This window comes from Falco rusticolus, chromosome 8 (genome assembly GCF_015220075.1).
Source record: "Falco rusticolus isolate bFalRus1 chromosome 8, bFalRus1.pri, whole genome shotgun sequence".
Lineage (NCBI taxonomy): Eukaryota > Metazoa > Chordata > Aves > Falconiformes > Falconidae > Falco > Falco rusticolus.
In genome coordinates, this window is record NC_051194.1 from 19,849,721 (window position 1) to 19,859,350 (window position 9,630).

Consider the following 9,630-nt stretch of genomic DNA (forward strand, 5'->3'; position numbering starts at 1 on the left):
CAAGCTCAGAAGAATGGCTGCCAGCACTCCCGCACGCCTCTGTGTCAAGCCCCTTCCAGCAATTGTGCTTCGCTCCTCTTGGCTGAACCACGCACCGCCAGGGCTCGTGCACGAGCTGGATTTATGGTACAGCAGACAGGGCTGTTACTGCTGCTCCACCCTCGGGGACTCTGAGGACAGATGCTCGTGTTGGGAGCTGCCCCACACTGATGAAGCAGTGGAGCCCAGAGGAGTGCCTGTGCACTGGGACACCATCAGACATTCTCTGCCTGGTTTTGTGGCCTTCCCAGAGTATCCGTGTCTACCCTTGGCACATCCACCTGATGCTTTCAGACGATGACATTCATGTACCAACTTTCCAGCCACCGTAGGGAGCATTTGTGTTTGCAAATGAAGTGCCCATGCATCTCTCCGGCACCTGTCTGAGTACAGGTTAGCCGTTGCACAGGTTCCTTCATCTTGTACAGTTCTGAACGCTGTAGAAGGTGCAACATTTTTATAAATACAAGAGGCCTGCTCATCTTTCTGTTTTTTTCAAAGGCAGTGGGCCAGTTTGTTAATTTTGCATTCCTGTGCCCTTACTACCAAAGAAGAAGCCATCAAAGTATAAAAAGTGTAGCGTAAAACAAAATTGCTTAAAATGCATTCCCACCCTCCCACCCCCCTTTTTTAGATGAGATCACAGAAACTGGGGCTTGCAAATTCGCACCTGGCAAAAGGGTTTTTTACTATTGGAGCAGGTGAGGGAGCGGACGTCTGACAAATGCCATGTCGTATTTTTTCTACACTTCTATTTATCCTGCGTATGGAATTTGAGCAAGGAGCTCTTGACCCAGGCAGTCCAGCTGTGCTATCACACAGTCCTGAGCAGAATAGCTGAGTCAGGTCCAGATTGGTTAGAGTTGGCTTTAAATTAATTGAACTGTGATGTGCATACCCACGATACATGGAGGACTTCATACTCTCTCACATATTTTGCATTTTTCATGCTGGGATTCTGCTGTCGATGTCACTATCCAAACAGCTATGCTTGAAAGTGCCCATAATGTAAAAAATTCTTTGTTATCTAAATAAAAGGCTGCATTTCAGGTTAAAAAGTGTGTCTAATAACCATCATTTTCCCTTCACTTTGCAAATTTGGCCAGTTGAAATGAGCAGCTTTTGTGCCTTGAGCAGTGGCAGAGGCTGCACAGGAACATTAGGAGCCCCTGGCTTGCTCAAAATTTCTGCCGAGAAGATTGCTCATTCAGGTGCCTCAGTGTGGATGGAGCTTGGGCTCCTGTGATTTTAATTCTTGTACTTTTAGTGGGTCCAGCTGCACCTGGTGGATTTTTCGGACAGGAGACTGCTTTTCATTACGCACATGAGTAGTGGTGTTTCTCAGCAGGACCTGGCCACCTATGTACCATTTGCACCTCTGAAAACTCCCTTGGTGGGGCAGTGGAGTGTCTCTGACAGCATGGCAGCAAACCTTACTTAACAAAGAGACTTTATTTGTATTTGAATTCTTTAAACCATCTCTCCTGTTCGTTAGGTTAACACCAGTTTAAACTTAATCCTCAAGAAAGGATTCACCAAGCTGAGTTTCCACAGCTGGAAAGGTTTACTCTGTAGTTGTAAAGGCAGAAATACACACAGGCATGTGTGTAAATGCAGAATTTTTGCATCTCTAAGGGAAATCTCTTTCCTGGGCACCCCAGCATCTGGTGTTTGCCTCCAGACCAGAGACGCAGCTCCAGCTCCTGTATCCTCTTCCTCAGAGATGATTTGCACAAACATGGTACATTTTCCAGGTGAAAGCTGCCTGTTACTCTGTTCGCTGCTGCACTTGCTGTTAGCTGTAAACAGATGAAGTGCAGCAGTCAGCTGTGTTTTCTTCCTGTTTACAAGAAGCTTTGCTCCCAAAGCTTTTCACTTTCTCGTGCACCTACCCAGCCATCACCCCTGTGCCTACAGTCACAGGCTTCCCGTGACCCCCTGTGCTGGACAAAAGAGCCCTTGTCAGAAGGAGGATGCTGCTTGGATGTATAGTCACTCTAATGATGCCTTAGCCACCAACTGTGGTTCAGCCTCACCCTCAGCAGAGAAGGCCCCCATGCAGCCATACTCCACCTCCCAGGTGCTCCCTGACCCAGTGGGAGGTGATTTTCTGGGTTCCCTATCTATTCATTGCACTGCCTCCTTTCAGCACTCACCCTGAGGACAGGCAAGGCCAAGAGCTGTAAAATACTGGTTTAACCCATCCCTATTTGTTTTGTGGTGCTGAAGCTTTGTGCTGATCCCACCTGTAGAGCTAAAAATTGTGCTGAGGAGCTCAGGGGTGCAGGATGTGACCGGGCAGGTGCAGCTTGTGCCTGCAGCCAAATGCAGCACAGACCATCCCAGGGGGGTGCCTTGCATGATGGGGACCTGATCATTGCAGAGCAGCACTTGTGGCAAAGAGACACAGATGAAGAAAAGGGCTTGCAGAAGGAGGCACCTGCCTGCTTAGATGGGTATTGAACATGCATTGGGGTACACCCAGCAGCCCTGTTTCCCCCAAATCTCTGCTTTCTCCAACCCCTGCCACTGGGCTCATCCCTTTGGAAACCCAAGGACAGGGAGAGCTGATATGTCCCAGCATGTTGGTCTGGTTATGGGGATGATATATGACATATAGCCAGGATGAACACCTTGGACTGACTGTAGGTGTCTCCCAGACCCATATGCTTGGTCCAGCTATATCCCACAGGTGAGCAGCAGCATTATGTGTCTGGCTCTGCTAAGACGAGGACAGCAGGTGAAGGATGCTGCCACTCTGTATGCTTTGACTTCTCAAATGCTCACTGGCCCTTGCACACTCAGATGGATATTTTCATGCCTTGGCTGTGGGTGTGAGGCTTCTCCATATCCCTGCAGGGCACCCACCACCCCACTCTCAGAGACAGGTTAGTGTTCAGCTAGAAAACGCAGAAATGATGAAGTGTGAAAAAGCCGAGTGCAAGTCCACCTCTTTCTGATGGTGCCCTGTGTTATGCTTGTGGTATTGGCAGCCTTTCCCCACTGATGTTGAAAGGAATATCTATTACATTATTTTTAACATAAGCACATGTGCTTGAGCACCCTATGGCTGGCTGGAACAGAGGCATGACTGCAACCCCCCTGACCTCCCCACAAATGTATGTAGATGTAGAGCCACGTACCCTGCAGGGTATGCGGGAGTGAGGGGGTGCACACACACAGAGGTTCATGCCCAGCTGTGCCCCTGCATGCACACGTATGTATTTGCATGCACACCTGCATGCATGTGCACAAGCAACATACACATGCACAAAAATATGCACACACAGATATACATGCACACATGAGCACACATGCACATGTACATATGCACACACGTGTGTATGCACACACATGTGCAGATGTGCACCCACAGGCTCCCCCACAGCAGTTCTGCTCCCATTTGCCCCTGGCTCCCATAACAACCCTTCCACATGCCAACAGCCGCTGACTCCCCAAGTGCGTGGTCCCTCCCAGACTCCTCCGGGAGGAAATCCACCTCCCTCCACCCAGCACCTGGGCCACTGGGTCGCCCTTCCCAACCTGGCCATGGTGTCAGGCCCCACTGCTTGCCCAGCCTGCGCCAGCCTTGGCATGAGCCGAGCTTTGCTGTGCTGCTGGCCCAACGCTGGGTTTTCTCACCATCTCTGCTGCCCTGGGATGCAGTTGCCATGGCAATGCATGCGCCGAGGGTCTGTACCACCCAGTGGCTGGAGGAAAATGCTCCCTATCTCCTTCCCCACCTGTGATGGACAATGCTGTGCATCCCTGGCTGAAGGAGAAGCCCACAGGGTTTTGCACCACTGCAACATCTTGCACTTTGATCACTCAGCTATTTCACGTTTGGACTCTGGCCTGCTGCAAATTAGGCTGCAAATCTGAGACTGCAGAGCAAAACTGCAGGGTGATCTAAGAATGGTCCTTTCTGCTTCCCAGAAATGTTTTTGAGATATTGTCTCACAACGCTGCAAAAAAGACCCTGTGCAAGTTGTGCGATAAAAGTGTTTCTGAACCCATTATGTAATTGCTCTCTGTCATTAAGAGGGATCAAAGTTAGCCTGAACCATTTGGAAATGTGTCTGGAGACATAGCCCATAAGCTCTGTCTCATAACAGACATTTAATAGTTAGGTGATTAATAGGAAAGTGCTTCCTCCTTCAAATATCAATATTAACTTGAACTTTGCCTTAAGTAGGCTTGAGCCTATATTTGAAAAAGTATATTGGTTAATGTGTTAAATAAAAATCAGTCATTTCATACTGTATCTTTCTGCTATAATCTTTTCCTTTGACTCCTTTTCATTTTGGTCCCTCAAGTAATGATTCAAGACCATTTTTCTGCACACGAATATACAAAGGAAACTGTAAGTCACCTGCAGCCTGCGAAGCTGAATTTCCAATTCTTCAGGCAGCAAAGCAAACAGTGGGCTAAGAGCGGATAGACTGAAGTAGTTTGACATGAATGATTAACAGAGCTGGCTCATCAACAAATACATGTGGGTCAAAATGAAGACTGCAAATATTTCGTAAGAAGAGAAAGGGCTAAATGAATTGAATAAAGTGTTTGCTGTGACTTGCTTGGCTGCCTGTAACTAGAAGGCTGCATTTCTATAACCCAATGTGCCTTTTTTGTTTCCTTTTCCTTTCAGCAAAACTGCCAACTTCCCGAGGATCCTAGCTGTGTGTTGCTGGTTGCTTGGTGTGATATTTCTCTCTGTACAAATGGGCTGTTATTAATGAACAGCCAAAACTGAAGGAAAAAAAATGGAGCCGAGTTTATCTGCATAGCTAAATAGCTGCTTTTAATTTGCCATAAGTGTACCAGTCACTCGGTTTATTTGTAAGAACAAACTTCAAGACCCTTGCTCTCCAGTGCAAGCTGTGGCCAAGAAAAAGAGATGCTGCAGCGGAGAATCAGGGTGAAACACAGCAAATGGAGATTTAAAAAAAGTTTTTTCTGTTTCAAGCAAATTACTGAGGTGGGTAAAATGAATCCCCTCTGCATCTGCCCTGGCTCCGGAGGGGTGGCTGCAGGGCTGCGTTCAGGTCCCGGTGGCTGTGGCATGCAGCGGCGGATGGCTGGCACCGCAGGGCTTTTGGCACCCTGAGGGGCCGGGGTGGCTGGCAGCAGTTTGCAGGAAAACAGGCATTGCATTTCCAGAATACAGGCTGCAGGGGATAAACACTGCATTCCTTGTTCCCAGGAAGCCCCTGCTGATGGAGGACAGGACGGGTCAGGCAGCCTCTCAGGAGCATTTTAGGAGATTATCCAGGCTGCCAAACTATACATCAGCTTAATTCAGGAAGGAAATGGGGTGCTCCGCTTTAACAATCTGAGTGGAAAGAAGAAGATAATGTCATTCCACTTCCCTGGATGCTTGCACAGCAAAGCAAGGAGTAGTACAGCCAAGGCAGGCACACCCTGGGGCATGCCCCCACTGCTGCACCTGGGCGTTTTGAATATCTCCAAGGATGGAGACATCACAACCTTTTGGGGCAACCTGTGAACTTCAAGTGTTCAAGGACCCTTGCAATAAAAAAAGGTCTTCTTACGTTCAGACACAATTTCCAGTATTTCAGTTTGTGCCTGTTGCCTCTTGGCCTGTCACTGGGCACCACTGCAAACATTTACTGAACTCTGTGAGGCTCCCATCAGCCCGTTTCTCCAACCTGTGGAGGTCCCTCTGAAGGCTAGCACACCCATTGGGTGCATCAATCACTCCTCTCAGTTTTGTATGTGCAAATTTGTTGGGGGTGCATGTTTTCCATCTTCCAGGCAGATGCACTTGGCCCCGTCACCCAGCTCCAACACACCTGACTTTGAGCAGGCAGGCAGCAGGATGCCACAGTGAGAGGCAGGGCTGAGACTCAGGTTCTCCTGGAGGGGGTCAAAGCACCTCACTGTCTGAGCTGGACCAAGCAGGAGGTGAGAAATGATTTCCCGACTCTGAGAGGAAAGAGACTGCCTCATTTCCATGGAGCACACCCTAAAGATGAGGAACAGGCAGCTCCTGCTCGCACCCGCTGCAGTTATTTCTCCCAGCCATGAAAGCAACAGTTCACATCCTCAGGAGACAGTGAACATACTGCAGTTTCTCTGCCTGCACAGCTACAGCATGACTTCAGAGGTGGGGGCCTGATGGGGCAGGAGCTGCTGTGGTCCCTTTCAAAGAATGTACGATGTTTATCCAAGTTTACTGGATTAAAGAACACAAGGAGCAGCTGCCTTAACCCTGAAGCTGCTGAGCATCGGGCAGCCTGGCATGTGCAAGGGCTGTGTTTCTAGCAGGTCCAGGGCATTCTGGGACAAAACCAGACAGTCTGGGTTTAAACCAGTCTAGTGACAACCTTACTGGGCATGTGGGATCCCCAGAGCATGAGAAATCACATGGCTGAAATGCAAAGGCAGAAGATGCAAATTTGTTGCCAGAGGAGCATGAGGTGGCAGTCAAATGGATGACTTCCATTCATGGAGAAGAAACTCAGCAGGTCTGGGTACCTCTCCTTGGGCAGGGCTCAGCACACATAATGTCTGGGTTCAGCCCTCGTATCTCTCAAGGGGCCCAACTCTGCCAGAGCTGGTCCTGGGGCAGGACCTGACCTCATCATGCAAACGGTCCTGGATGGATGCAGGAGGGTACAGGAGTCTGGAGACCTTCCGCAGAAAGGGACTTTTGTACCCAGGATGTGTCAAAATGTGGCAGATGAATCTTCCCAGCCTGGCCTGGAGTCCAGCCTTTGCATCTAGGGGGGGCACAAAAACCGTCTGGAGAAAGAGAGGAATGTGCCCTGGGTGCTGTTTGTCTGGCACATTGCTACTGAATGCGTGAGCGCAGTAATTGAACCATGTCAATAATACACCAACAGAGCATTTCCACCAGAAAATGGCATTTAAATGGCGTTTTGTTGTAATAAAGAATTTCCATGGGAATACATTGATTTCAAGGAAATTTAATTTTGAAAAAAAAAGAAGACATTTTGTAAGCTTTGAAAGCTCAAGCACCTCTATTGCAGCAAATACATTATTTGTTACTCCACAATTGACTTTATTTCTCAGCTTATTCAACATCATGTAGTTATGTAATTTGATTGAAGTAGTTAGCTAATATTCAGACTTGACTTTTGGCAGCTATTTCCAATATGGAGGGAACTTGCAAGAGAGCCAGGTATTTCTGGAGGCATTCATTTCATATGCAAAAACATTGTTGTAAATGACCCTTTCCTTGAGATGAGCACTGGTGCAGCAGGACATACTGATGCCACCAGACTTCCCCAAGCCTCTTTCCCCAGCCAATATGCGGCCCAAAATCTCAGTCTTTGCTTGCTCTGAACATAAGGCTGGAAAGTGTTGCTTTGGCCACCCTTGGCTTTCTGATGATTGCTTCAGATTATTTCCATTGTGCCTGCTCCCCTCAGCCAGGCAGGCCCATAGACCTCGCTAACAAAGCAACATCTCTTCAGCTCTTTCATGCGCATAGCTCAGCTCTTAATTAGTCTTACACATGGCCTGTGCTTTGGGCAATAGCTCCCGTTGGTTGCATAAGAGAAACAAATTCTTTCCCTGCTCACTTTGACTGAAGGATGGCAGCAATGCCCAGCCTTTGCAGTGCTCTCCCAGACCACTTTTGGAGCCAGAGGGTCCTTGTGCCCCTGCGCACTCTGGTTTGCAGCTTCCAACCTGCTCCCAGCTGCCTGCAGGGATGGAGCAAGCCTTTCTCCTCCTTCAGCAAAACCAGCCTGATACAAGCACAGCTGGAAGAACAAAGTGCACAACCACTGTCCTCCTGGGCACTCACCTGCATTTTTCAGGACGATATAAGTAAGCGACAGCTGTGCATAAACACATTAGCAAGGTGTTTGGTCCATCCAAAGTAAAGACAGGCCAGCGCAATTCTGAAAGTCTCATCTGAGGAAAGCAGACAAAGACTCCAGCTTTTAAACTGCCTGAGTCCCGCTAGACCATGAGAAAGGGCAGCCAACATATCTTGGTCATCAGGATTAGAATAAGGGGATTACTGCACCTGCTAAAGTCTCTCTGAACTTCAAAGGCTCATGGCACATCATATTTTTAAATGTGTCCCAGAGTAATTAAGCAAAGCAACTTTAAAAGAAAGGCATTTTGTCAGTCTGAGGAGCTCCCTTGGGGGCTTCCTTGCTGTGGAGAAGGATAGCCTGATTACGGTAGGAAGACAGGCATTTTACAAGCTCCTCACCACCGCCGCATCCTAGCTGCAATGCTGTCTGCCAGGGCCAGGCTCTGGGTCCTGGAAAACCTCCCGCAGCAGCCGATCAACCCAGCGTTCTTGATAGCAGAGTTAGGCTCCTGCAGCAGCTCAGTGCCTCCTCCTGCAAAGGGCCTTATCGCAGCTCTCCAGCCGCCGCGGCAGCATGGGGGGCAAGGAAGGGGCCAGGATTCACGCAGGGCTGTCAGGGTGATGGATGGATGCTGCTGGAGCACAGCCCTGCTGAGTCTTGCATACACCTGCCATGTGCTTCTGCGTGGAGCAAATGGCTACGTGCAGCATTGCTCTGCTGAAAGGGGAAGGAGCGGTCACTTGCTATGGACACGTCACAAGCACCTGTTGAAAACCCCTGAGGTCAGGATGGGCTCCCCATCACTTGCGATCCTGTACCTGATGCTGGGCCAGGACAGGTGGCACTGTCAGGATCCCCACAACCTGCTGCCCAGCAAGACTCCCCAGGCCTCTCCAGTCTAGCACTGAGTTTCAGTCCTAGGCTGAGAAAATAGCTTTTCTGGATGGTTTCTGATTTTGAGCCTGGATTCATCGTTGCATCAGGTAGAAGCAGCATCCTGCTGAGCTTTATGTGACTCACTGTGCCACCCACTTCTTGAGGAAAGGGAATGTTAGGTCTTTAACAAGCCAGCCGAGCACTTGAAATTGCTTGTGGAGTATTGATTGGTGTCCAGACTGCAGGGAGAAGGGATTTTCAGTCATTATCTGGAAGATGTCAGGGCTGTGAGACTGATCTTAAAACTGAACAAAAATAGAAATTATTCCTCCTGTTTTGTTTGGGTTTTTTATTTCCTTTACATCGAATTCTTGGTTAACATTTACAGGAGTCAAATCTGGATGCTGCTACAGAAGGGGAGGTACAAAAAATCAGAGCAGCAGCACTACACTGAGACCACACGGCCAGAGAAAGGGCTGGGAAGCAGAAAGATCAGTAAAATTTTTTTATCCCATGTGATCCAAATGACTTGTATGGGTGCAATGAGATAAGGGGTTCTTCTTCTGACTCTAGACCCAGTAAGAGCAGACTGGTGCAACTGGTACCCCAGGGAGCCAGCAATCCCTCCTTTCCTCCCTCCCACAGGAATGAGTCACAGAGAGCTCGTGTCCAGCTCCCCAGCCTCTTGCAGCTCCTACCCGACCGCTCAGCTCACTCCAATTAGGCAAGAAAAATGTGTGGAAATGAAAGAAGCCGTGTGCAATTTCCAGCAGCTGTTAACTCCTTTGCTCTGTTCCCAAGATGGTTGAATTTGAATCGATCTGGCTGTGAAGCCCACGCTAAAGTCTGCACATCATTGCTTAATGCTTTACACAACGTTTTGGCCAAACCCCAGAGGCCA

At 48.8% G+C, this 9,630-nt stretch overlaps 1 long non-coding RNA gene across 1 annotated transcript; it reads right to left on the minus strand.

The window, feature by feature from the left end:
- Positions 1–1,472: 1,472 nt before the first annotated feature.
- On the minus strand, positions 1,473–4,061 carry LOC119152821. The gene is made up of 2 exons (XR_005105942.1): positions 3,783–4,061; positions 1,473–1,838 (listed from the first exon to the last, which is right to left on the minus strand). It is a non-coding gene; the product is annotated as an uncharacterized LOC119152821 (long non-coding RNA).
- Between the last annotated feature and the right edge of the window lie 5,569 nt (positions 4,062–9,630).